The sequence below is a fragment of the Cololabis saira genome, unplaced genomic scaffold (genome assembly GCF_033807715.1).
Source record: "Cololabis saira isolate AMF1-May2022 unplaced genomic scaffold, fColSai1.1 scf044, whole genome shotgun sequence".
Lineage (NCBI taxonomy): Eukaryota > Metazoa > Chordata > Actinopteri > Beloniformes > Belonidae > Cololabis > Cololabis saira.
In genome coordinates this window covers 252,501-272,500 of record NW_026906208.1, presented here as the reverse complement: position 1 = coordinate 272,500, position 20,000 = coordinate 252,501, and the positions used below count along the sequence as shown (strand labels likewise).

The following is a 20,000-nucleotide window of genomic DNA, read 5'->3' as shown; positions in this document are numbered from 1 at the left end:
GAATATAAGTCATTGATTTGTTGGTTTTATTTGTTGGAGTTAAAGTGCCTTAACCATGTGCAAAACACTTTAGGACGTGAGCTGTCGCTGTTACCACGTTGAAATATGTGTGGGTAGATTAAGCGAGAGCGCTCTCTGCTGGTTGAAAATGCTTACAGCACCTGGTATTCCCAGGCGGTCTCCCATCCAAGTACTAACCAGGCCCGACCCTGCTTAGCTTCCGAGATCAGACGAGATCGGGCGCATCCAGGCTGGTATGGCCGTAAGCAGAAGCTGCAGCTTGAAATACCTCTTATATGGAGTTGAAGATAAGTCATAGAATATAAGTCATTGATTTGTTGGTTTTATTTGTCGGAGTTAAAGTGCCTTAACCATGTGCAAAACACTTTAGGACGTGAGCTGTCGCTGTTACCACGTTGAAATATGTGTGGGTAGATTAAGCGAGAGCGTTCTCTGCTGGTTGAAAAAGCTTACAGCACCTGGTATTCCCAGGCGGTCTCCCATCCAAGTACTAACCAGGCCCGACCCTGCTTAGCTTCCGAGATCAGACTAGATCGGGCGCATCCAGGCTGGTATGGCCGTAAGCAGAAGCTGCAGCTTGAAATACCTCTTATATGGAGTTGAAGATAAGTCATAGAATATAAGTCATTGATCTGTTGGTTTTATTTGTTGGAGTTAAGGTGCCTTAAGCATGTGCAAAACACTTTAGGACGTGAGCTGTCGCTGTTACCACGTTAAAATGTGTGGGTAGATTAAGCGAGAGCGCTCTCTGCAGGTTGAAAAAGCTTACAGCACCTGGTATTCCCAGGCGGTCTCCCATCCAAGTACTAACCAGGCCCGACCCTGCTTAGCTTCCGAGATCAGACGAGATCGGGCGCATCCAGGCTGGTATGGCCGTGAGCTGAAGCTGCAGCTTGAAATACCTCTTATATGGAGTTGAAGATAGTCATATAATATAAGTCATTGATTTGTTGGTGATAATAATTTAGAAGCGCTTATTTGTTGGAGTTAAAGTGCCTTAACCATGTGCAAAACACTTTAGGACGTGAGCTGTCGCTGTTACCACGTTGAAATTTGTGTGGGTAGTTTTAAGCGAGAGCGCTCTCTGCTGGTTGAAAAAGCTTACAGCACCTGGTATTCCCAGGCGGTCTCCCATTCAAGTACTAACCAGGCCCGACCCTGCTTAGCTTCCGAGATCAGACGAGATCGGGCGCATCCAGGCTGGTATGGCCGTAAGCAGAAGCTGCAGCTTGAAATACCTCTTATATGGAGTTGAAGATAAGTCATAGAATATAAGTCATTGATTTGTTGGTTTTATTTGTTGGAGTTAAAGTGCCTTAACCATGTGCAAAACACTTTAGGACGTGAGCTGTCGCTGTTACCACGTTGAAATATGTGTGGGTAGATTAAGCGAGAGCGCTCTCTGCTGGTTGAAAAAGCTTACAGCACCTGGTATTCCCAGGCGGTCTCCCATCCAAGTACTAACCAGGCCCGACCCTGCTTAGCTTCCGAGATCAGACGAGATCGGGCGCATCCAGGCTGGTATGGCCGTAAGCAGAAGCTGCAGCTTGAAATACCTCTGATATGGAGTTGAAGATAAGTCATAGAATATAAGTCATTGATTTGTTGGTTTTATTTGTTGGAGTTAAAGTGCCTTAACCATGTGCAAAACACTTTAGGACGTGAGCTGTCGCTGTTACCACTTTGAAATATGTGTGGGTAGATTAAGCGAGAGCGCTTTCTGCTGGTTGAAAAAGCTTACAGCACCTGATATTCCCAGGCGGTCTCCCATCCAAGTACTAACCAGGCCCGACCCTGCTTAGCTTCCGAGATCAGACGAGATCGGGCGCATCCAGGCTGGTATGGCCGTAAGCTGAAGCTGCAGCTTGAAATACCTCTTATATGGAGTTGAAGATAAGTCATATAATATAAGTCATTGATTTGTTGGTGATAATAATTTAGAAGCGCATATTTGTTTGAGTTAAAGTGCCTTAACCATGTGAAAAACCCTTTAGGACGTGAGCTGTCGCTGTTACCACGTTGAAATATGTGTGGGTAGATTAAGCGAGAGCGCTCTCTGCTGGTTGAAAAAGCTTACAGCACCTGGTATTCCCAGGCGGTCTCCCATCCAAGTACTAACCAGGCCCGACCCTGCTTAGCTTCCGAGATCAGACGAGATCGGGCGCATCCAGGCTGGTATGGCTGTAAGCAGAAGCTGCAGCTTGAAATACCTCTTATATGGAGTTGAAAATAAGTCATAGCATATAAGTCATTAATTTGTTGGTTTTATTTGTTGGAGTTAAAGTGCCTTAACCATGTGCAAAACCCTTTAGGACGTGAGCTGTCGCTGTTACCACGTTGAAATATGTGTGGGTAGATTAAGCGAGAGCACTCTCTGCAGGTTGAAAAAGCTTACAGCACCTGCTATTCCCAGGCGGTCTCCCATCCAAGTACTAACCAGGCCCGACCCTGCTTAGCTTCCGAGATCAGACGAGATCGGGCGCATCCAGGCTGGTATGGCCGTAAGCAGAAGCTGTAGCTTGAAATACCTCTTATATGGAGTTGAAGATAAGTCATAGAATATAAGTCATTGATCTGTTGGTTTTATTTGTTGGAGTTAAAGTGCCTTAACCATGTGCAAAACACTTTAGGACGTGAGCTGTCGCTGTTACCACGTTGAAATATGTGTGGGTAGATTAAGCGAGAGCGCTCTCTGCTGGTTGAAAAAGCTTACAGCACCTGGTATTCCCAGGCGGTCTCCCATCCAAGTACTAACCAGGCCCGACCCTGCTTAGCTTCCGAGATCAGACGAGATCGGGCGCATCCAGGCTGGTATGGCCGTAAGCAGAAGCTGCAGCTTGAAATACCTCTGATATGGAGTTGAAGATAAGTCATAGAATATAAGTCATTGATTTGTTGGTTTTATTTGTTGGAGTTAAAGTGCCTTAACCATGTGCAAAACACTTTAGGACGTGAGCTGTCGCTGTTACCACTTTGAAATATGTGTGGGTAGATTAAGCGAGAGCGCTCTCTGCTGGTTGAAAAGGCTTACAGCACCTGATATTCCCAGGCGGTCTCCCATCCAAGTACTAACCAGGCCCGAACCTGCTTAGCTTCCGAGATCAGACGAGATCGGGCGCATCCAGGCTGGTATGGCCGTAAGCTGAAGCTGCAGCTTGAAATACCTCTTATATGGAGTTGAAGATAAGTCATATAATATAAGTCATTGATTTGTTGGTGATAATAATTTAGAAGCGCATATTTGTTGGAGTTAAAGTGCCTTAACCATGTGAAAAACCCTTTAGGACGTGAGCTGTCGCTGTTACCACGTTGAAATATGTGTGGGTAGATTAAGCGAGAGCGCTCTCTGCTGGTTGAAAAAGCTTACAGCACCTGCTATTCCCAGGCGGTCTCCCATCCAAGTACTAACCAGGCCCGACCCTGCTTAGCTTCCGAGATCAGACGAGATCGGGCGCATCCAGGCTGGTATGGCCGTAAGCAGAAGCTGTAGCTTGAAATACCTCTTATATGGAGTTGAAGATAAGTCATAGAATATAAGTCATTGATCTGTTGGTTTTATTTGTTGGAGTTAAAGTGCCTTAACCATGTGCAAAACACTTTAGGACGTGAGCTGTCGCTTTTACCACGTTGAAATATGTGTGGGTAGATTAAGCGAGAGCGCTCTCTGCAGGTTGAAAAAGCTTACAGCACCTGCTATTCCCAGGCGGTCTCCCATCCAAGTACTAACCAGGCCCGACCCTGCTTAGCTTCCGAGATCAGACGAGATCGGGCGCATCCAGGCTGGTATGGCCGTAAGCAGAAGCTGTAGCTTGAAATACCTCTTATATGGAGTTGAAGATAAGTCATAGAATATAAGTCATTGATCTGTTGGTTTTATTTGTTGGAGTTAAAGTGCCTTAACCATGTGCAAAACACTTTAGGACGTGAGCTGTCGCTTTTACCACGTTGAAATATGTGTGGGTAGATTAAGCGAGAGCGCTCTCTGCTGGTTGAAAAAACTTACAGCACCTGGTATTCCCAGGCGGTCTCCCATTCAAGTACTAACCAGGCCCGACCCTGCTTAGCTTCCGAGATCAGACGAGATTGGGCGCATCCAGGCTGGTATGGCCGTAAGCAGAAGCTCCTGCTTGAAATACCTCTTATATGGAGTTGAAGATAAGTCATAGAATATAAGTCATTGATTTGTTGGTTTTATTTGTTGGAGTTAAAGCGCCTTAACCATGTGCAAAACCCTTTAGGACGTGAGCTGTCGCTGTTACCACGTTGAAATATGTGTGGGTAGATTAAGCGAGAGCGCTCTCTGCAGGTTGAAAAAGCTTACAGCACCTGCTATTCCCAGGCGGTCTCCCATCCAAGTACTAACCAGGCCCGACCCTGCTTAGCTTCCGAGATCAGACGAGATCGGGCGCATCCAGGCTGGTATGGCCGTAAGCACAAGCTGTAGCTTGAAATACCTCTTATATGGAGTTGAAGATAAGTCATAGAATATAAGTCATTGATCTGTTGGTTTTATTTGTTGGAGTTAAAGTGCCTTAACCATGTGCAAAACACTTTAGGACGTGAGCTGTCGCTGTTACCACGTTGAAATATGTGTCGGTAGATTAAGCGAGAGCGCTCTACTGCAGGTTGAAAAAGCTTACAGCACCTGGTATTCCCAGGCGGTCTCCCATCCAAGTACTAACCAGGCCCGACCCTGCTTAGCTTCCGAGATCAGACGAGACCGGGCGCATCCAGGCTGGTATGGCCGTAAGTAGAAGCTGCAGCTTGAAATACCTCTTATATGGAGTTGAAGATAAGTCATAGAATATAAGTCATTGATCTGTTGGTTTTATTTGTTGGAGTTAAAGTGCCTTAACCATGTGCAAAACACTTTAGGACGTGAGCTGTCGCAGTTACCACGTTGAAATATGTGTGGCTAGATTAAGCGAGAGCGTTCTCTGCTGGTTGAAAAAGCTTACAGCACCTGGTACTCCCAGGCAGTCTCCCATCCAAGTACTAACCAGGCCCGACCCTGCTTAGCTTCCGAGATCAGACGAGATCGGGCGCATCCAGGCTGGTATGGCCGTAAGCTGAAGCTGCAGCTTGAAATACCTCTTATATGGAGTTGAAGATAAGTCATATAATATAAGTCATTGATTTGTTGGTGATAATAATTTAGAAGCGCATATTTGTTGGAGTTAAAGTGCCTTAACCATGTGAAAAACCCTTTAGGACGTGAGCTGTCGCTGTTACCACGTTGAAATATGTGTGGGTAGATTAAGCGAGAGCGCTCTCTGCTGGTTGAAAAAGCTTACAGCACCTGCTATTCCCAGGCGGTCTCCCATCCAAGTACTAACCAGGCCCGACCCTGCTTAGCTTCCGAGATCAGACGAGATCGGGCGCATCCAGGCTGGTATGGCCGTAAGCAGAAGCTGTAGCTTGAAATACCTCTTATATGGAGTTGAAGATAAGTCATAGAATATAAGTCATTGATCTGTTGGTTTTATTTGTTGGAGTTAAAGTGCCTTAACCATGTGCAAAACACTTTAGGACTTGAGCTGTCGCTTTTACCACATTGAAATATGTGTGGGTAGATTAAGCGAGAGCGCTCTCTGCAGGTTGAAAAAGCTTACAGCACCTGCTATTCCCAGGCGGTCTCCCATCCAAGTACTAACCAGGCCCGACCCTGCTTAGCTTCCGAGATCAGACGAGATCGGGCGCATCCAGGCTGGTATGGCCGTAAGCAGAAGCTGTAGCTTGAAATACCTCTTATATGGAGTTGAAGATAAGTCATAGAATATAAGTCATTGATCTGTTGGTTTTATTTGTTGGAGTTAAAGTGCCTTAACCATGTGCAAAACACTTTAGGACGTGAGCTGTCGCTTTTACCACGTTGAAATATGTGTGGGTAGATTAAGCGAGAGCGCTCTCTGCTGGTTGAAAAAACTTACAGCACCTGGTATTCCCAGGCGGTCTCCCATTCAAGTACTAACCAGGCCCGACCCTGCTTAGCTTCCGAGATCAGACGAGATTGGGCGCATCCAGGCTGGTATGGCCGTAAGCAGAAGCTCCTGCTTGAAATACCTCTTATATGGAGTTGAAGATAAGTCATAGAATATAAGTCATTGATTTGTTGGTTTTATTTGTTGGAGTTAAAGCGCCTTAACCATGTGCAAAACCCTTTAGGACGTGAGCTGTCGCTGTTACCACGTTGAAATATGTGTGGGTAGATTAAGCGAGAGCGCTCTCTGCAGGTTGAAAAAGCTTACAGCACCTGCTATTCCCAGGCGGTCTCCCATCCAAGTACTAACCAGGCCCGACCCTGCTTAGCTTCCGAGATCAGACGAGATCGGGCGCATCCAGGCTGGTATGGCCGTAAGCAGAAGCTGTAGCTTGAAATACCTCTTATATGGAGTTGAAGATAAGTCATAGAATATAAGTCATTGATCTGTTGGTTTTATTTGTTGGAGTTAAAGTGCCTTAACCATGTGCAAAACACTTTAGGACGTGAGCTGTCGCTGTTACCACGTTGAAATATGTGTCGGTAGATTAAGCGAGAGCGCTCTACTGCAGGTTGAAAAAGCTTACAGCACCTGGTATTCCCAGGCGGTCTCCCATCCAAGTACTAACCAGGCCCGACCCTGCTTAGCTTCCGAGATCAGACGAGATTGGGCGCATCCAGGCTGGTATGGCCGTAAGCAGAAGCTCCTGCTTGAAATACCTCTTATATGGAGTTGAAGATAAGTCATAGAATATAAGTCATTGATTTGTTGGTTTTATTTGTTGGAGTTAAAGCGCCTTAACCATGTGCAAAACCCTTTAGGACGTGAGCTGTCGCTGTTACCACGTTGAAATATGTGTGGGTAGATTAAGCGAGAGCGCTCTCTGCAGGTTGAAAAAGCTTACAGCACCTGCTATTCCCAGGCGGTCTCCCATCCAAGTACTAACCAGGCCCGACCCTGCTTAGCTTCCGAGATCAGACGAGATCGGGCGCATCCAGGCTGGTATGGCCGTAAGCAGAAGCTGTAGCTTGAAATACCTCTTATATGGAGTTGAAGATAAGTCATAGAATATAAGTCATTGATCTGTTGGTTTTATTTGTTGGAGTTAAAGTGCCTTAACCATGTGCAAAACACTTTAGGACGTGAGCTGTCGCTGTTACCACGTTGAAATATGTGTCGGTAGATTAAGCGAGAGCGCTCTACTGCAGGTTGAAAAAGCTTACAGCACCTGGTATTCCCAGGCGGTCTCCCATCCAAGTACTAACCAGGCCCGACCCTGCTTAGCTTCCGAGATCAGATGAGACCGGGCGCATCCAGGCTGGTATGGCCGTAAGTAGAAGCTGCAGCTTGAAATACCTCTTATATGGAGTTGAAGATAAGTCATAGAATATAAGTCATTGATCTGTTGGTTTTATTTGTTGGAGTTAAAGTGCCTTAACCATGTGCAAAACACTTTAGGACGTGAGCTGTCGCTGTTACCACGTTGAAATATGTGTGGGTAGATTAAGCGAGAGCGCTTTCTGCTGGTTGAAAATGCTTACAGCACCTGGTATTCCCAGGCGGTCTCCCATCCAAGTACTAACCATTCCCGACCCTGCTTAGCTTCCGAGATCAGACGAGATCGGGCGCATCCAGGCTGGTATGGCCGTAAGCAGAAGCTGCTGCTTGAAATACCTCTTATATGGAGTTGAAGATAAGTCATATAATATAAGTCATTGATTTGTTGGTGATATTAATTTAGAAGCGCTTATTTGTTGGAGTTAAAGTGCCTTAACCATGTGAAAAACACTTTTGGACGTGAGCTGTCGCTGTTACCACGTTGAAATATGTGTGGGTAGATTAAGCGAGAGCGCTCTCTGCTGGTTGAAAATGCTTACAGCACCTGGTATTCCCAGGCGGTCTCCCATCCAAGTATTAACCAGGCCTGACCCTGCTTAGCTTCCGAGATCAGACGAGATCGGGCGCATCCAGGCTGGTATGGCCGTAAGCAGAAGCTGCAGCTTGAAATACCTCTGATATGGAGTTGAAGATAAGTTATATAATACAAGTCATTGATTTGTTGGTGATAATAATTTAGAAGCGCTTATTTGTTGGAGTTAAAGTGCCTTAACCATGTGAAAAACACTTTAGGACGTGAGCTGTCGCTGTTACCACGTTGAAATATGTGTGCGTTGATTAAGCGAGAGCGCTCTCTGCTGTTTGAAAATGCTTACAGCACCTGGTATTCCCAGGCGGTCTCCCATCCAAGTACTAACCAGGCCCGACCCTGCTTAGCTTCCGAGATCAGACGAGATCGGGCGCATCCAGGCTGGTATGGCCGTAAGCAGAAGCTCCTGCTTGAAATACCTCTTATATGGAGTTGAAGATAAGTCATAGAATAAAAGTCATTGATTTGTTGGTTTTATTTGTTGGAGTTAAAGTGCCTTAACTATGTGCAAAACAATTTAGGACGTGAGCTGTCGCTGTTACCACGTTGAAATATGTGTGGGTAGATTAAGCGAGAGCGTTCTCTGCTGGTTGAAAAAGCTTACAGCACCTGGTATTCCCAGGCGGTCTCCCATCCAAGTACTAACCAGGCCCGACCCTGCTTAGCTTCCGAGATCAGACGAGATCGGGCGCATCCAGGCTGGTATGGCCGTAAGCAGATGCTGCAGCTTGAAATACCTCTTATATGGAGTTGAAGATAAGTCATAGAATATAAGTCATTGATTTGTTGGTTTTATTTGTCGGAGTTAAAGTGCCTTAACCATGTGCAAAAGACTTTAGGACGTGAGCTGTCGCTGTTACCACGTTGAAATATGTGTGGTTAGATTAAGCGAGAGCGCTCTCTGCTGGTTGAAAAAGCTTACAGCACCTGGTATTCCCAGGCGGTCTCCCATCCAAGTACTGACCAGGCCCGACCCTGCTTAGCTTCCGAGATCAGACGAGATCGGGCGCATCCAGGCTGGTATGGCCTTAAGCAGAAGCTGCAGCTTGAAATACGTCTGATATGGAGTTGAAGATAAGTCATAATATAAGTCATTGATTTGTTGGTGATAATAATTTAGAAGCGCTTATTTGTTGGAGTTAAAGTGCCTTAACCATGTGCAAAACACTTTAGGACGTGAGTTGTCGCTGTTACCACGTTGAAATATGTGTGGGTAGATTAAGCGAGAGCGTTCTCTGCTGGTTGAAAAAGCTTACAGCACCTGGTATTCCCAGGCGGTCTCCCATCCAAGTACTAACCAGGCCCGACCCTGCTTAGCTTCCGAGATCAGACGAGATCAGGCGCATCCAGGCTGGTATGGCCGTAAGCAGAAGCTGCAGCTTGAAATATCTCTTATATGGAGTTGAAGATAAGTCATAGCATATAAGTCATTGATTTGTTGGTTTTATTTGTTGGAGTTAAAGTGCCTTAACCATGTGCAAAACACTTTAGGACGTGAGCTGTCGCTGTTACCACGTTGAAATATGTGTGGGTAGATTAAGCGAGAGCGCTCTCTGCTGGTGAAAAAGCTTACAGCACCTGGTATTCCCAGGCGGTCTCCCATCCAAGTACTAACCAGGCCCGACCCTGCTTAGCTTCCGAGATCAGACGAGATCGGGCGCATCCAGGCTGGTATGGCCGTAAGCTGAAGCTGCAGCTTGAAATACCTCTGATATGGAGTTGAAGATAAGTATATAATACAAGTCATTGATTTGTTGGTGATGATAATTTAGAAGCGCTTATTTGTTGGAGTTAAAGTGCCTTAACCATGTGCAAAACACTTTAGGACGTGAGCTGTCGCTGTTACCACGTTGAAATATGTGTGGGTAGATTAAGCGAGAGCGTTCTCTGCTGGTTGAAAAAGCTTACAGCACCTGGTATTCCCAGGCGGTCTCCCATCCAAGTACTAACCAGGCCCGACCCTGCTTAGCTTCCGAGATCAGACGAGATCGGGCGCATCCAGGCTGGTGTGGCCGTAAGCAGAAGTTGCAGCTTGAAATACCTCTTATATGGAGTTGAAGATAAGTCATAGAATATATGTCATTGATTTGTTGGTTTTATTTGTTGGAGTTAAAGTGCCTTAACCATGTGCAAAAAACTTTAGGACAAGAGCTGTCGCTGATACCACGTTGAAATATGTGCGGGTAGATTAAGCGAGAGTCCTCTCTGCTGGATGAAAAAACTTACAGCACCTGGTATTCCCAGGCGGTCTCCCATCCAAGTACTAACCAGGCCCGACCCTGCTTAGCTTCCGAGATCAGATGAGTTCGGGCGCATCCAGGCTGGTATGGCCCTAAGCAGAAGCTGCAGCTTGAAATACCTCTTATATGGAGTTGAAGATAAGTCATAGCATATAAGTCATTGATTTGTTGGTTTTATTTGTTGGAGTTAAAGTGCCTTAACCATGTGCAAAACACTTTAGGACGGGAGCTGTCGCTGTTACCACGTTGAAATATGTGTGGGTAGATTAAGCGAGAGCGCTCTCTGCAGGTTGAAAAAACTTACAGCACCTGGTATTCCCAGGCGGTCTCCCATCCAAGTACTAACCAGGCCCGACCCTGCTTAGCTTCCGAGATCAGACGAGATTGGGCGCATCCAGGCTGGTATGGCCGTAAGCAGAAGTTGCAGCTTGAAATACCTCTTATATGGAGTTGAAGATAAGTCATAGAATATATGTCATTGATTTGTTGGTTTTATTTGTTGGAGTTAAAGTGCCTTAACCATGTGCAAAACACTTTAGGACGAGAGCTGTCGCTGTTACCACGTTGAAATATGTGCGGGTAGATTAAGCGAGAGTCCTCTCTGCTGGTTGAAAAAGCTTACAGCACCTGGTATTCCCAGGCGGTCTCCCATCCAAGTACTAACCAGGCCCGACCCTGCTTAGCTTCCGAGATCAGACGAGTTCGGGCGCATCCAGGCTGGTATGGCCCTAAGCAGAAGCTGCAGCTTGAAATACCTCTTATATGGAGTTGAAGATAAGTCATATAATATAAGTCATTGATTTGTTGGTGATAATAATTTAGAAGCGCTTATTTGTTGGAGTTAAAGTGCCTTAACCATGTGCAAAACACTTTAGGACGTGAGCTGTCGCTGTTACCACGTTGAAATATGTGTGGCTAGATTAAGCGAGAGCGTTCTCTGCTGGTTGAAAAAGCTTACAGCACCTGGTATTCCCAGGCGGTCTCCCATCCAAGTACTAACCAGGCCCTACCCTGCTTAGCTTCCAAGATCAGACGAGATCGGGCGCATCAAGGCTGGTATGGCCGTAAGCAGAAGCTGCAGCTCTAAATACCTCTTATATGGAGTTGAAGATAAGTCATAGCATATAAGTCATTGATTTGTTGGTTTTATTTGTTGGAGTTAAAGTGCCTTAACCATGTGCAAAACACTTTAGGACGGGAGCTGTCGCTGTTACCACGTTGAAATATGTGTGGGTAGATTAAGCGAGAGCGCTCTCTGCTGGTTGAAAAAGCTTACAGCACCTGGTATTCCCAGGCGGTCTCCCATCCAAGTACTAACCAGGCCCGATCCTGCTTAGCTTCCGAGATCAGACGAGATCGGGCGCATCCAGGCTGGTATGGCCGTAAGCTGAAGCTCCAGCTTGAAATACTTCTTATATGGAGTTGAAGATAAGTATATAATACAAGTCATTGATTTGTTGGTGATAATAATTTAGAAGCGCTTATTTGTTGGAGTTAAAGTGCCTTAACCATGTGCAAAACACTTTAGGACGTGAGCTGTCGCTGTTACCACGTTGAAATATGTGTGGCTAGATTAAGCGAGAGCGTTCTCTGCTGGTTGAAAAAGCTTACAGCACCTGGTATTCCCAGGCGGTCTCCCATCCAAGTACTAACCAGGCCCTACCCTGCTTAGCTTCCAAGATCAGACGAGATCGGGCGCATCAAGGCTGGTATGGCCGTAAGCAGAAGCTGCAGCTTGAAATACCTCTTATATGGAGTTGAAGATAAGTCATAGCATATAAGTCATTGATTTGTTGGTTTTATTTGTTGGAGTTAAAGTGCCTTAACCATGTGCAAAACACTTTAGGACGGGAGCTGTCGCTGTTACCACGTTGAAATATGTGTGGGTAGATTAAGCGAGACCGCTCTCTGCAGGTTGAAAAAACTTACAGCACCTGGTATTCCCAGGCGGTCTCCCATCCAAGTACTAACCAGGCCCAACCCTGCTTAGCTTCCGAGATCAGACGAGATCGGGCGCATCCAGGCTGGTATGGCCGAAAGCAGAAGCTGCAGCTTGAAATACCTCTTATATGGAGTTGAAGATAAGTCATAGAATATAAGTCATTGATCTGTTGGTTTTATTTGTTGGAGTTAAAGTGCCTTAACCATGTGGAAAACACTTTAGGACGTGAGCTGTCGCTGTTACCACGTTGAAATATGTGTGGGTAGATTAAGCGAGAGCGCTCTCTGCTGGTTGAAAAAGCTTACAGCACCTGGTATTCCCAGGCGGTCTCCCATCCAAGTACTAACCAGGCCCGATCCTGCTTAGCTTCCGAGATCAGACGAGATCGGGCGCATCCAGGCTGGTATGGCCGTAAGCTGAAGCTCCAGCTTGAAATACTTCTTATATGGAGTTGAAGATAAGTATATAATACAAGTCATTGATTTGTTGGTGATAATAATTTAGAAGCGCTTATTTGTTGGAGTTAAAGTGCCTTAACCATGTGCAAAACACTTTAGGACGTGAGCTGTCGCTGTTACCACGTTGAAATATGTGTGGGTAGATTAAGCGAAAGCGCTCTCTGCAGGTTGAAAAAGCTTACAGCACCTGGTATTCCCAGGCGGTCTCCCATCCAAGTACTAACCAGGCCCGACCCTGCTTAGCTTCCGAGATCAGACGAGATCGGGCGCATCCAGGCTGGTATGGCCCTAAGCAGAAGCTGCAGCTTGAAATACCTCTTATATGGAGTTGAAGATAAGTCATAGAATATAAGTCATTGATCTGTTGGTTTTATTTGTTGGAGTTAAAGTGCCTTAACCATGTGCAAAACACTTTAGGACGTGAGCTGTCGCTGTTACCACGTTGAAATATGTGTGGGTAGATTAAGCGAGAGCGCTCTCTGCAGGTTGAAAAAGCTTACAGCACCTGGTATTCCCAGGCGGTCTCCCATCCAAGTACTAACCAGGCCCGACCCTGCTTAGCTTCCGAGATTAGACGAGACCGGGCGCATCCAGGCTGGTATGGCCGTAAGCAGAAGCTGCAGCTTGAAATACCTCTTATATGGAGTTGAAGATAAACATAGAATATAAGTCATTGATCTGTTGGTTTTATTTGTTGGAGTTAAAGTGCCTTAACCATGTGCAAAACACTTTAGGACGTGAGCTGTCGCTGTTACCGCGTTGAAATATGTGTGGCTAGATTAAGCGAGAGCGTTCTCTGCTGGTTGAAAAAGCTTACAGCACCTGGTATTCCTGGTGCTGTAGATTAAGCGAGAGCGTTCTCTGCTGGTTGAAAAAGCTTACAGCACCTGGTATTCCCAGGCGGTCTCCCATCCAAGTACTAACCAGGCCCGACCCTGCTTAGCTTCCCAGATCAGACGAGTTCGGGCGCATCCAGGCTGGTATGGCCCTAAGCAGAAGGTGCAGCTTGAAATACCTCTTATATGGAGTTGAAGATAAGTCATAGAATATAAGTCATTGATTTGTTGGTGATAATAATTTAGAAGCGCTTATTTGTTGGAGTTAAAGTGCCTTAACCATGTGCAAAACACTTTAGTACGTGAGCTGTCGCTGTTACCACGTTGAAATATGTGTGTCTAGATTAAGCGAGAGCGTTCTCTGCTGGTTGAAAAAGCTTACAGCACCTGGTAATCCCAGGCGGTCTCCCATCCAAGTACTAACCAGGCCCTACCCTGCTTAGCTTCCAAGATCAGACGAGATCGGGCGCATCAAGGCTGGTATGGCCGTAAGCAGAAGCTGCAGCTTGAAATACCTCTTATATGGAGTTGAAGATAAGTCATAGCATATAAGTCATTGATTTGTTGGTTTTATTTGTTGGAGTAACCATGTGCAAAACACTTTAGGACGTGAGCGGTCGCTGTTACCACGTTGAAATATGCGTGGGTAGATTAAGCGAGAGCGTTCTCTGCTGGTTGAAAAAGCTTTTTCAGCACCTGGTATTCCCAGGCAGTCTCCCATCGAAGTACTAACCAGGCCCGACCCTGCTTAGCTTCCGAGATCAGACGAGATCAGGCGCATCCAGGCTGGTATGGCCGTAAGCAGAAGCTGCAGCTTGAAATACATCTTATATGGAGTTGAAGATAAGTCATAGAATATATGTCATTGATTTGTTGGTGATAATAATTTAGAAGCGCTTATTTGTTGGAGTTAAGGTGCCTTAATTATGTGCAAAACACTTTAGGACGTGAGCTGTCGCTGTTACCACGTTGAAATATGTGTGGGTAGATTAAGCAAGAGCGTTCTCTGCTGGTTGAAAAAGCTTACAGCACCTGGTATTCCCAAGCGGTCTCCCATCCAAGTACTAACCAGGCCCGACCCTGCTTAGCTTCCGAGATCAGACGAGATCGGGCGCATCCAGGCTGGTATGGCCGTAAGCAGAAGCTGCAGCTTGAAATACCTCTTATATGGAGTTGAAGATAAGTCATAGAATATAAGTCATTGATTTGTTGGTTTTATTTGTTGGAGTTAAAGTGCCTTAACCATGTGCAAAACACTTTAGGACGTGAGCTGTCGCTTTTACCACGTTGAAATATGTGTGGGTAGATTAAGCGAGAGCGCTCTCTGCAGGTTGAAAAAGCTTACAGCACCTGCTATTCCCAGGCGGTCTCCCATCCAAGTACTAACCAGGCCCGACCCTGCTTAGCTTCCGAGATCAGACGACATCGGGCGCATCCAGGCTGGTATGGCCGTAAGCAGAAGCTGTAGCTTGAAATACCTCTTATATGGAGTTGAAGATAAGTCATAGAATATAAGTCATTGATCTGTTGGTTTTATTTGTTGGAGTTAAAGTGCCTTAACCATGTGCAAAACACTTTAGGACGTGAGCTGTCGCTTTTACCACGTTGAAATATGTGTGGGTAGATTAAGCGAGAGCGCTCTCTGCTGGTTGAAAAAACTTACAGCACCTGGTATTCCCAGGCGGTCTCCCATTCAAGTACTAACCAGGCCCGACCCTGCTTAGCTTCCGAGATCAGACGAGATTGGGCGCATCCAGGCTGGTATGGCCGTAAGCAGAAGCTCCTGCTTGAAATACCTCTTATATGGAGTTGAAGATAAGTCATAGAATATAAGTCATTGATTTGTTGGTTTTATTTGTTGGAGTTAAAGCGCCTTAACCATGTGCAAAACCCTTTAGGACGTGAGCTGTCGCTGTTACCACGTTGAAATATGTGTGGGTAGATTAAGCGAGAGCGCTCTCTGCAGGTTGAAAAAGCTTACAGCACCTGCTATTCCCAGGCGGTCTCCCATCCAAGTACTAACCAGGCCCGACCCTGCTTAGCTTCCGAGATCAGACGAGATCGGGCGCATCCAGGCTGGTATGGCCGTAAGCAGAAGCTGTAGCTTGAAATACCTCTTATATGGAGTTGAAGATAAGTCATAGAATATAAGTCATTGATCTGTTGGTTTTATTTGTTGGAGTTAAAGTGCCTTAACCATGTGCAAAACACTTTAGGACGTGAGCTGTCGCTGTTACCACGTTGAAATATGTGTCGGTAGATTAAGCGAGAGCGCTCTACTGCAGGTTGAAAAAGCTTACAGCACCTGGTATTCCCAGGCGGTCTCCCATCCAAGTACTAACCAGGCCCGACCCTGCTTAGCTTCCGAGATCAGACGAGACCGGGCGCATCCAGGCTGGTATGGCCGTAAGTAGAAGCTGCAGCTTGAAATACCTCTTATATGGAGTTGAAGATAAGTCATAGAATATAAGTCATTGATCTGTTGGTTTTATTTGTTGGAGTTAAAGTGCCTTAACCATGTGCAAAACACTTTAGGACGTGAGCTGTCGCAGTTACCACGTTGAAATATGTGTGGCTAGATTAAGCGAGAGCGTTCTCTGCTGGTTGAAAAAGCTTACAGCACCTGGTACTCCCAGGCAGTCTCCCATCCAAGTACTAACCAGGCCCGACCCTGCTTAGCTTCCGAGATCAGACGAGATCAGGCGCATCCAGGCTGGTATGGCCGTAAGCAGAAGCTGCAGCTTGAAATACTTCTTATATGGAGTTGAAGATAAGTCATAGAATATATGTCATTGATTTGTTGGTGATAATAATTTAGAAGCGCTTATTTGTTGGAGTTAAGGTGCCTTAACTATGTGCAAAACACTTTAGGACGTGAGCGGTCGCTGTTACCACGTTGAAATATGTGTGGGTAGATTAAGCGAGAGCGTTCTCTGCTGGTTGAAAAAGCTTTTTCAGCACCTGGTATTCCCAGGCAGTCTCCCATCGAAGTACTAACCAGGCCCGACCCTGCTTAGCTTCCGAGATCAGGCGCATCCAGGCTGGTATGGCCGTAAGCAGAAGCTGCAGCTTGAAATACATCTTATATGGAGTTGAAGATAAGTCATAGAATATATGTCATTGATTTGTTGGTGATAATAATTTAGAAGCGCTTATTTGTTGGAGTTAAGGTGCCTTAATTATGTGCAAAACACTTTAGGACGTGAGCTGTCGCTGTTACCACGTTGAAATATGTGTGGGTAGATTAAGCAAGAGCGTTCTCTGCTGGTTGAAAAAGCTTACAGCACCTGGTATTCCCAAGCGGTCTCCCATCCAAGTACTAACCAGGCCCGACCCTGCTTAGCTTCCGAGATCAGACGAGATCGGGCGCATCCAGGCTGGTATGGCCGTAAGCAGAAGCTGCAGCTTGAAATACCTCTTATATGGAGTTGAAGATAAGTCATAGAATATAAGTCATTGATTTGTTGGTTTTATTTGTTGGAGTTAAAGTGCCTTAACCATGTGCAAAACACTTTAGGACGTGAGCTGTCGCTGTTACCACGTTGAAATATGTGTAAGTAGATTAAGCGAGAGCGCTCTCTGCTGGTTGAAAAAGCTTACAGCACCTGGTATTCCCAGGCGGTCTCCCATCCAAGTACTAACCAGGCCCGACCCTGCTTAGCTTCTGAGATCAGACGAGATCGGGCGCATCCAGGCTGGTATGGCCGTAAGCTGAAGCTGCAGCTTGAAATACCTCTTATATGGAGTTGAAGATAAGTCATATAATATAAGTCATGATTTGTTGGTGATAATAATTTAGAAGCGCTTATTTGTTGGAGTTAAAGTGCCTTAACCATGTGCAAAACACTTTAGGACGTGAGCTGTCGCTGTTACCACGTTGAAATATGTGCGGGTAGATTAAGCGAGAGCGTTCTCTGCTGGTTGAAAAAGCTTACAGCACCTGGTATTCCCAGGCGGTCTCCCATCCAAGTACTAACCAGGCCCGACCCTGCTTAGCTTCCGAGATCAGACGAGTTTGGGCGCATCCAGGCTGGTATGGCCCTAAGCAGAAGCTGCAGCTTGAAATACCTCTTATATGGAGTTGAAGATAAGTCATATAATATAAGTCATTGATTTGTTGGTGATAATAATTTAGAAGCGCTTATTTGTTGGAGTTAAAGTGCCTTAACCATGGTGCAAAACACTTTAGGACGTGAGCTGTCGCTGTTACCACGTTGAAATATGTGTGGCTAGATTAAGCGAGAGCGTTCTCTGCTGGTTGAAAAAGCTTACAGCACCTGGTACTCCCAGGCGGTCTCCGATCCAAGTACTAACCAGGCCCTACCCTGCTTAGCTTCCAAGATCAGACGAGATCGGGCGCATCAAGGCTGGTATGGCCGTAAGCAGAAGCTGCAGCTTGAAATACCTCTTATATGGAGTTGAAGATAAGTCATAGCATATAAGTCATTGATTTGTTGGTTTTATTTGTTGGAGTTAAAGTGCCTTAACCATGTGCAAAACACTTTAGGACGTGAGCTGTCGCTTTTACCACGTTGAAATATGTGTGGGTAGATTAAGCGAGAGCGCTCTCTGCTGGTTGAAAAAACTTACAGCACCTGGTATTCCCAGGCGGTCTCCCATTCAAGTACTAACCAGGCCCGACCCTGCTTAGCTTCCGAGATCAGACGAGATTGGGCGCATCCAGGCTGGTATGGCCGTAAGCAGAAGCTCCTGCTTGAAATACCTCTTATATGGAGTTGAAGATAAGTCATAGAATATAAGTCATTGATTTGTTGGTTTTATTTGTTGGAGTTAAAGCGCCTTAACCATGTGCAAAACCCTTTAGGACGTGAGCTGTCGCTGTTACCACGTTGAAATATGTGTGGGTAGATTAAGCGAGAGCGCTCTCTGCAGGTTGAAAAAGCTTACAGCACCTGCTATTCCCAGGCGGTCTCCCATCCAAGTACTAACCAGGCCCGACCCTGCTTAGCTTCCGAGATCAGACGAGATCGGGCGCATCCAGGCTGGTATGGCCGTAAGCAGAAGCTGTAGCTTGAAATACCTCTTATATGGAGTTGAAGATAAGTCATAGAATATAAGTCATTGATCTGTTGGTTTTATTTGTTGGAGTTAAAGTGCCTTAACCATGTGCAAAACACTTTAGGACGTGAGCTGTCGCTGTTACCACGTTGAAATATGTGTGGGTAGATTAAGCGAGAGCACTCTCTGCTGGTTGAAAAAGCTTACAGCACCTGGTATTCCCAGGCGGTCTCCCATCCAAGTACTAACCAGGCCCGACCCTGCTTAGCTTCCGAGATCAGACGAGATCGGGCGCATCCAGGCTGGTATGGCCGTAAGCAGAAGCTGCAGCTTGAAATACCTCTTATATGGAGTTGAAGATAAGTCATAGAATATAAGTCATTGATTTTTTGGTTTTATTTGTTGGAGTTAAAGTGCCTTAACCATGTGCAAAACACTTTAGGACGTGAGCTGTCGCTGTTACCACGTTGAAATATGTGTGGGTAGATTAAGCGAGAGCGCTTTCTGCTGGTTGAAAATGCTTACAGCACCTGGTATTCCCAGGCGGTCTCCCATCCAAGTACTAACCATTCCCGACCCTGCTTAGCTTCCGAGATCAGACGAGATCGGGCGCATCCAGGCTGGTATGGCCGTAAGCAGAAGCTGCTGCTTGAAATACCTCTTATATGGAGTTGAAGATAAGTCATATAATATAAGTCATTGATTTGTTGGTGATATTAATTTAGAAGCGCTTATTTGTTGGAGTTAAAGTGCCTTAACCATGTGAAAAACACTTTAGGACGTGAGCGGTCGCTGTTACCACGTTGAAATATGTGTGGGTAGATTAAGCGAGAGCGTTCTCTGCTGGTTGAAAAAGCTTTTTCAGCACCTGGTATTCCCAGGCAGTCTCCCATCGAAGTACTAACCAGGCCCGACCCTGCTTAGCTTCCGAGATCAGGCGCATCCAGGCTGGTATGGCCGTAAGCAGAAGCTGCAGCTTGAAATACATCTTATATGGAGTTGAAGATAAGTCATAGAATATATGTCATTGATTTGTTGGTGATAATAATTTAGAAGCGCTTATTTGTTGGAGTTAAGGTGCCTTAATTATGTGCAAAACACTTTAGGACGTGAGCTGTCGCTGTTACCACGTTGAAATATGTGTGGGTAGATTAAGCAAGAGCGTTCTCTGCTGGTTGAAAAAGCTTACAGCACCTGGTATTCCCAAGCGGTCTCCCATCCAAGTACTAACCAGGCCCGACCCTGCTTAGCTTCCGAGATCAGACGAGATCGGGCGCATCCAGGCTGGTATGGCCGTAAGCAGAAGCTGCAGCTTGAAATACCTCTTATATGGAGTTGAAGATAAGTCATAGAATATAAGTCATTGATTTGTTGGTTTTATTTGTTGGAGTTAAAGTGCCTTAACCATGTGCAAAACACTTTAGGACGTGAGCTGTCGCTGTTACCACGTTGAAATATGTGTAAGTAGATTAAGCGAGAGCGCTCTCTGCTGGTTGAAAAAGCTTACAGCACCTGGTATTCCCAGGCGGTCTCCCATCCAAGTACTAACCAGGCCCGACCCTGCTTAGCTTCTGAG

General features: G+C 45.8%; 59 non-coding genes and 3 pseudogenes across 59 annotated transcripts in view; all 62 read right to left on the bottom strand.

Moving 5' to 3' along the window:
• Window positions 1–149: 149 nt before the first annotated feature.
• On the bottom strand, window positions 150–268 carry LOC133433215 (5S ribosomal RNA). The gene has a single exon (XR_009777430.1). It is a non-coding gene; the product is annotated as a 5S ribosomal RNA (ribosomal RNA).
• Window positions 269–467: 199 nt separating this feature from the next.
• LOC133433469 (5S ribosomal RNA) lies at window positions 468–586 on the bottom strand. Its single transcript, XR_009777674.1, has one exon. It is a non-coding gene; the product is annotated as a 5S ribosomal RNA (ribosomal RNA).
• A 197-nt stretch (window positions 587–783) lies between these two features.
• LOC133433383 (5S ribosomal RNA) lies at window positions 784–902 on the bottom strand. The gene has a single exon (XR_009777592.1). It is a non-coding gene; the product is annotated as a 5S ribosomal RNA (ribosomal RNA).
• A 217-nt stretch (window positions 903–1,119) lies between these two features.
• Window positions 1,120–1,238, bottom strand: LOC133433268 (5S ribosomal RNA). Its single transcript, XR_009777481.1, has one exon. It is a non-coding gene; the product is annotated as a 5S ribosomal RNA (ribosomal RNA).
• A 199-nt stretch (window positions 1,239–1,437) lies between these two features.
• Window positions 1,438–1,556, bottom strand: LOC133433160 (5S ribosomal RNA). Its single transcript, XR_009777379.1, has one exon. It is a non-coding gene; the product is annotated as a 5S ribosomal RNA (ribosomal RNA).
• Window positions 1,557–1,755: 199 nt separating this feature from the next.
• LOC133433267 (5S ribosomal RNA) lies at window positions 1,756–1,874 on the bottom strand. The gene has a single exon (XR_009777480.1). It is a non-coding gene; the product is annotated as a 5S ribosomal RNA (ribosomal RNA).
• A 217-nt stretch (window positions 1,875–2,091) lies between these two features.
• LOC133433213 (5S ribosomal RNA) lies at window positions 2,092–2,210 on the bottom strand. The gene has a single exon (XR_009777428.1). It is a non-coding gene; the product is annotated as a 5S ribosomal RNA (ribosomal RNA).
• A 199-nt stretch (window positions 2,211–2,409) lies between these two features.
• On the bottom strand, window positions 2,410–2,528 carry LOC133433378 (5S ribosomal RNA). Its single transcript, XR_009777587.1, has one exon. It is a non-coding gene; the product is annotated as a 5S ribosomal RNA (ribosomal RNA).
• A 199-nt stretch (window positions 2,529–2,727) lies between these two features.
• Window positions 2,728–2,846, bottom strand: LOC133433159 (5S ribosomal RNA). The gene has a single exon (XR_009777378.1). It is a non-coding gene; the product is annotated as a 5S ribosomal RNA (ribosomal RNA).
• Window positions 2,847–3,045: 199 nt separating this feature from the next.
• LOC133433147 (5S ribosomal RNA) lies at window positions 3,046–3,164 on the bottom strand. The gene has a single exon (XR_009777366.1). It is a non-coding gene; the product is annotated as a 5S ribosomal RNA (ribosomal RNA).
• A 217-nt stretch (window positions 3,165–3,381) lies between these two features.
• LOC133433377 (5S ribosomal RNA) lies at window positions 3,382–3,500 on the bottom strand. The gene has a single exon (XR_009777586.1). It is a non-coding gene; the product is annotated as a 5S ribosomal RNA (ribosomal RNA).
• Window positions 3,501–3,699: 199 nt separating this feature from the next.
• Window positions 3,700–3,818, bottom strand: LOC133433375 (5S ribosomal RNA). Its single transcript, XR_009777585.1, has one exon. It is a non-coding gene; the product is annotated as a 5S ribosomal RNA (ribosomal RNA).
• Window positions 3,819–4,017: 199 nt separating this feature from the next.
• LOC133432943 (5S ribosomal RNA) lies at window positions 4,018–4,136 on the bottom strand. The gene has a single exon (XR_009777177.1). It is a non-coding gene; the product is annotated as a 5S ribosomal RNA (ribosomal RNA).
• Window positions 4,137–4,335: 199 nt separating this feature from the next.
• LOC133433374 (5S ribosomal RNA) lies at window positions 4,336–4,454 on the bottom strand. Its single transcript, XR_009777584.1, has one exon. It is a non-coding gene; the product is annotated as a 5S ribosomal RNA (ribosomal RNA).
• Window positions 4,455–4,654: 200 nt separating this feature from the next.
• On the bottom strand, window positions 4,655–4,773 carry LOC133433532 (5S ribosomal RNA). The gene has a single exon (XR_009777735.1). It is a non-coding gene; the product is annotated as a 5S ribosomal RNA (ribosomal RNA).
• A 199-nt stretch (window positions 4,774–4,972) lies between these two features.
• On the bottom strand, window positions 4,973–5,091 carry LOC133433453 (5S ribosomal RNA). The gene has a single exon (XR_009777659.1). It is a non-coding gene; the product is annotated as a 5S ribosomal RNA (ribosomal RNA).
• Window positions 5,092–5,308: 217 nt separating this feature from the next.
• LOC133433373 (5S ribosomal RNA) lies at window positions 5,309–5,427 on the bottom strand. The gene has a single exon (XR_009777583.1). It is a non-coding gene; the product is annotated as a 5S ribosomal RNA (ribosomal RNA).
• Window positions 5,428–5,626: 199 nt separating this feature from the next.
• LOC133433372 (5S ribosomal RNA) lies at window positions 5,627–5,745 on the bottom strand. The gene has a single exon (XR_009777582.1). It is a non-coding gene; the product is annotated as a 5S ribosomal RNA (ribosomal RNA).
• Window positions 5,746–5,944: 199 nt separating this feature from the next.
• LOC133432942 (5S ribosomal RNA) lies at window positions 5,945–6,063 on the bottom strand. The gene has a single exon (XR_009777176.1). It is a non-coding gene; the product is annotated as a 5S ribosomal RNA (ribosomal RNA).
• A 199-nt stretch (window positions 6,064–6,262) lies between these two features.
• On the bottom strand, window positions 6,263–6,381 carry LOC133433371 (5S ribosomal RNA). The gene has a single exon (XR_009777581.1). It is a non-coding gene; the product is annotated as a 5S ribosomal RNA (ribosomal RNA).
• A 200-nt stretch (window positions 6,382–6,581) lies between these two features.
• On the bottom strand, window positions 6,582–6,700 carry LOC133433489 (5S ribosomal RNA). Its single transcript, XR_009777694.1, has one exon. It is a non-coding gene; the product is annotated as a 5S ribosomal RNA (ribosomal RNA).
• A 199-nt stretch (window positions 6,701–6,899) lies between these two features.
• On the bottom strand, window positions 6,900–7,018 carry LOC133433370 (5S ribosomal RNA). The gene has a single exon (XR_009777580.1). It is a non-coding gene; the product is annotated as a 5S ribosomal RNA (ribosomal RNA).
• A 200-nt stretch (window positions 7,019–7,218) lies between these two features.
• On the bottom strand, window positions 7,219–7,337 carry LOC133433442 (5S ribosomal RNA). Its single transcript, XR_009777649.1, has one exon. It is a non-coding gene; the product is annotated as a 5S ribosomal RNA (ribosomal RNA).
• Window positions 7,338–7,536: 199 nt separating this feature from the next.
• LOC133433015 (5S ribosomal RNA) lies at window positions 7,537–7,655 on the bottom strand. The gene has a single exon (XR_009777246.1). It is a non-coding gene; the product is annotated as a 5S ribosomal RNA (ribosomal RNA).
• A 217-nt stretch (window positions 7,656–7,872) lies between these two features.
• LOC133432945 (5S ribosomal RNA) lies at window positions 7,873–7,991 on the bottom strand. The gene has a single exon (XR_009777179.1). It is a non-coding gene; the product is annotated as a 5S ribosomal RNA (ribosomal RNA).
• Window positions 7,992–8,208: 217 nt separating this feature from the next.
• Window positions 8,209–8,327, bottom strand: LOC133433214 (5S ribosomal RNA). Its single transcript, XR_009777429.1, has one exon. It is a non-coding gene; the product is annotated as a 5S ribosomal RNA (ribosomal RNA).
• A 199-nt stretch (window positions 8,328–8,526) lies between these two features.
• LOC133433157 (5S ribosomal RNA) lies at window positions 8,527–8,645 on the bottom strand. The gene has a single exon (XR_009777376.1). It is a non-coding gene; the product is annotated as a 5S ribosomal RNA (ribosomal RNA).
• Window positions 8,646–8,844: 199 nt separating this feature from the next.
• Window positions 8,845–8,963, bottom strand: LOC133433578 (5S ribosomal RNA). The gene has a single exon (XR_009777779.1). It is a non-coding gene; the product is annotated as a 5S ribosomal RNA (ribosomal RNA).
• Window positions 8,964–9,178: 215 nt separating this feature from the next.
• On the bottom strand, window positions 9,179–9,297 carry LOC133433317 (5S ribosomal RNA). The gene has a single exon (XR_009777528.1). It is a non-coding gene; the product is annotated as a 5S ribosomal RNA (ribosomal RNA).
• A 198-nt stretch (window positions 9,298–9,495) lies between these two features.
• Window positions 9,496–9,614, bottom strand: LOC133433156 (5S ribosomal RNA). The gene has a single exon (XR_009777375.1). It is a non-coding gene; the product is annotated as a 5S ribosomal RNA (ribosomal RNA).
• A 216-nt stretch (window positions 9,615–9,830) lies between these two features.
• Window positions 9,831–9,949, bottom strand: LOC133433319 (5S ribosomal RNA). Its single transcript, XR_009777530.1, has one exon. It is a non-coding gene; the product is annotated as a 5S ribosomal RNA (ribosomal RNA).
• A 199-nt stretch (window positions 9,950–10,148) lies between these two features.
• On the bottom strand, window positions 10,149–10,267 carry LOC133433574 (5S ribosomal RNA). Its single transcript, XR_009777775.1, has one exon. It is a non-coding gene; the product is annotated as a 5S ribosomal RNA (ribosomal RNA).
• A 199-nt stretch (window positions 10,268–10,466) lies between these two features.
• On the bottom strand, window positions 10,467–10,585 carry LOC133433573 (5S ribosomal RNA). Its single transcript, XR_009777774.1, has one exon. It is a non-coding gene; the product is annotated as a 5S ribosomal RNA (ribosomal RNA).
• A 199-nt stretch (window positions 10,586–10,784) lies between these two features.
• On the bottom strand, window positions 10,785–10,903 carry LOC133433550 (5S ribosomal RNA). The gene has a single exon (XR_009777752.1). It is a non-coding gene; the product is annotated as a 5S ribosomal RNA (ribosomal RNA).
• Window positions 10,904–11,120: 217 nt separating this feature from the next.
• Window positions 11,121–11,239, bottom strand: LOC133433464 (5S ribosomal RNA). Its single transcript, XR_009777669.1, has one exon. It is a non-coding gene; the product is annotated as a 5S ribosomal RNA (ribosomal RNA).
• Window positions 11,240–11,438: 199 nt separating this feature from the next.
• LOC133433300 (5S ribosomal RNA) lies at window positions 11,439–11,557 on the bottom strand. Its single transcript, XR_009777511.1, has one exon. It is a non-coding gene; the product is annotated as a 5S ribosomal RNA (ribosomal RNA).
• A 216-nt stretch (window positions 11,558–11,773) lies between these two features.
• On the bottom strand, window positions 11,774–11,892 carry LOC133433463 (5S ribosomal RNA). The gene has a single exon (XR_009777668.1). It is a non-coding gene; the product is annotated as a 5S ribosomal RNA (ribosomal RNA).
• A 199-nt stretch (window positions 11,893–12,091) lies between these two features.
• Window positions 12,092–12,210, bottom strand: LOC133433416 (5S ribosomal RNA). The gene has a single exon (XR_009777624.1). It is a non-coding gene; the product is annotated as a 5S ribosomal RNA (ribosomal RNA).
• Window positions 12,211–12,409: 199 nt separating this feature from the next.
• Window positions 12,410–12,528, bottom strand: LOC133433287 (5S ribosomal RNA). Its single transcript, XR_009777499.1, has one exon. It is a non-coding gene; the product is annotated as a 5S ribosomal RNA (ribosomal RNA).
• Window positions 12,529–12,744: 216 nt separating this feature from the next.
• Window positions 12,745–12,863, bottom strand: LOC133433362 (5S ribosomal RNA). The gene has a single exon (XR_009777572.1). It is a non-coding gene; the product is annotated as a 5S ribosomal RNA (ribosomal RNA).
• Window positions 12,864–13,062: 199 nt separating this feature from the next.
• LOC133432932 (5S ribosomal RNA) lies at window positions 13,063–13,181 on the bottom strand. The gene has a single exon (XR_009777167.1). It is a non-coding gene; the product is annotated as a 5S ribosomal RNA (ribosomal RNA).
• A 263-nt stretch (window positions 13,182–13,444) lies between these two features.
• LOC133433053 (5S ribosomal RNA) lies at window positions 13,445–13,563 on the bottom strand. The gene has a single exon (XR_009777282.1). It is a non-coding gene; the product is annotated as a 5S ribosomal RNA (ribosomal RNA).
• A 217-nt stretch (window positions 13,564–13,780) lies between these two features.
• Window positions 13,781–13,899, bottom strand: LOC133432984 (5S ribosomal RNA). Its single transcript, XR_009777216.1, has one exon. It is a non-coding gene; the product is annotated as a 5S ribosomal RNA (ribosomal RNA).
• Window positions 13,900–14,089: 190 nt separating this feature from the next.
• LOC133433068 (5S ribosomal RNA) lies at window positions 14,090–14,208 on the bottom strand (annotated as a pseudogene).
• Window positions 14,209–14,425: 217 nt separating this feature from the next.
• Window positions 14,426–14,544, bottom strand: LOC133433224 (5S ribosomal RNA). The gene has a single exon (XR_009777439.1). It is a non-coding gene; the product is annotated as a 5S ribosomal RNA (ribosomal RNA).
• Window positions 14,545–14,743: 199 nt separating this feature from the next.
• Window positions 14,744–14,862, bottom strand: LOC133432998 (5S ribosomal RNA). Its single transcript, XR_009777230.1, has one exon. It is a non-coding gene; the product is annotated as a 5S ribosomal RNA (ribosomal RNA).
• A 199-nt stretch (window positions 14,863–15,061) lies between these two features.
• LOC133432941 (5S ribosomal RNA) lies at window positions 15,062–15,180 on the bottom strand. Its single transcript, XR_009777175.1, has one exon. It is a non-coding gene; the product is annotated as a 5S ribosomal RNA (ribosomal RNA).
• Window positions 15,181–15,379: 199 nt separating this feature from the next.
• On the bottom strand, window positions 15,380–15,498 carry LOC133433369 (5S ribosomal RNA). The gene has a single exon (XR_009777579.1). It is a non-coding gene; the product is annotated as a 5S ribosomal RNA (ribosomal RNA).
• A 200-nt stretch (window positions 15,499–15,698) lies between these two features.
• Window positions 15,699–15,817, bottom strand: LOC133433530 (5S ribosomal RNA). Its single transcript, XR_009777733.1, has one exon. It is a non-coding gene; the product is annotated as a 5S ribosomal RNA (ribosomal RNA).
• Window positions 15,818–16,016: 199 nt separating this feature from the next.
• LOC133433572 (5S ribosomal RNA) lies at window positions 16,017–16,135 on the bottom strand. Its single transcript, XR_009777773.1, has one exon. It is a non-coding gene; the product is annotated as a 5S ribosomal RNA (ribosomal RNA).
• A 219-nt stretch (window positions 16,136–16,354) lies between these two features.
• On the bottom strand, window positions 16,355–16,463 carry LOC133433075 (5S ribosomal RNA; annotated as a pseudogene).
• A 217-nt stretch (window positions 16,464–16,680) lies between these two features.
• On the bottom strand, window positions 16,681–16,799 carry LOC133433223 (5S ribosomal RNA). Its single transcript, XR_009777438.1, has one exon. It is a non-coding gene; the product is annotated as a 5S ribosomal RNA (ribosomal RNA).
• Window positions 16,800–16,998: 199 nt separating this feature from the next.
• Window positions 16,999–17,117, bottom strand: LOC133433448 (5S ribosomal RNA). Its single transcript, XR_009777654.1, has one exon. It is a non-coding gene; the product is annotated as a 5S ribosomal RNA (ribosomal RNA).
• A 216-nt stretch (window positions 17,118–17,333) lies between these two features.
• Window positions 17,334–17,452, bottom strand: LOC133433031 (5S ribosomal RNA). The gene has a single exon (XR_009777261.1). It is a non-coding gene; the product is annotated as a 5S ribosomal RNA (ribosomal RNA).
• Window positions 17,453–17,670: 218 nt separating this feature from the next.
• Window positions 17,671–17,789, bottom strand: LOC133433049 (5S ribosomal RNA). The gene has a single exon (XR_009777278.1). It is a non-coding gene; the product is annotated as a 5S ribosomal RNA (ribosomal RNA).
• A 199-nt stretch (window positions 17,790–17,988) lies between these two features.
• Window positions 17,989–18,107, bottom strand: LOC133432940 (5S ribosomal RNA). Its single transcript, XR_009777174.1, has one exon. It is a non-coding gene; the product is annotated as a 5S ribosomal RNA (ribosomal RNA).
• Window positions 18,108–18,306: 199 nt separating this feature from the next.
• On the bottom strand, window positions 18,307–18,425 carry LOC133433368 (5S ribosomal RNA). Its single transcript, XR_009777578.1, has one exon. It is a non-coding gene; the product is annotated as a 5S ribosomal RNA (ribosomal RNA).
• Window positions 18,426–18,624: 199 nt separating this feature from the next.
• On the bottom strand, window positions 18,625–18,743 carry LOC133433155 (5S ribosomal RNA). Its single transcript, XR_009777374.1, has one exon. It is a non-coding gene; the product is annotated as a 5S ribosomal RNA (ribosomal RNA).
• Window positions 18,744–18,942: 199 nt separating this feature from the next.
• LOC133433014 (5S ribosomal RNA) lies at window positions 18,943–19,061 on the bottom strand. Its single transcript, XR_009777245.1, has one exon. It is a non-coding gene; the product is annotated as a 5S ribosomal RNA (ribosomal RNA).
• Window positions 19,062–19,280: 219 nt separating this feature from the next.
• Window positions 19,281–19,389, bottom strand: LOC133433074 (5S ribosomal RNA; annotated as a pseudogene).
• A 217-nt stretch (window positions 19,390–19,606) lies between these two features.
• On the bottom strand, window positions 19,607–19,725 carry LOC133433222 (5S ribosomal RNA). The gene has a single exon (XR_009777437.1). It is a non-coding gene; the product is annotated as a 5S ribosomal RNA (ribosomal RNA).
• Window positions 19,726–19,924: 199 nt separating this feature from the next.
• Window positions 19,925–20,000, bottom strand: part of LOC133433447 (5S ribosomal RNA) — a 119-nt gene continuing 43 nt past the window's right edge. Inside the window, exon 1 of the ribosomal RNA XR_009777653.1 lies at window positions 19,925–20,000. This exon is cut by the window's right edge and continues 43 nt beyond it. This is a non-coding gene — a ribosomal RNA (5S ribosomal RNA).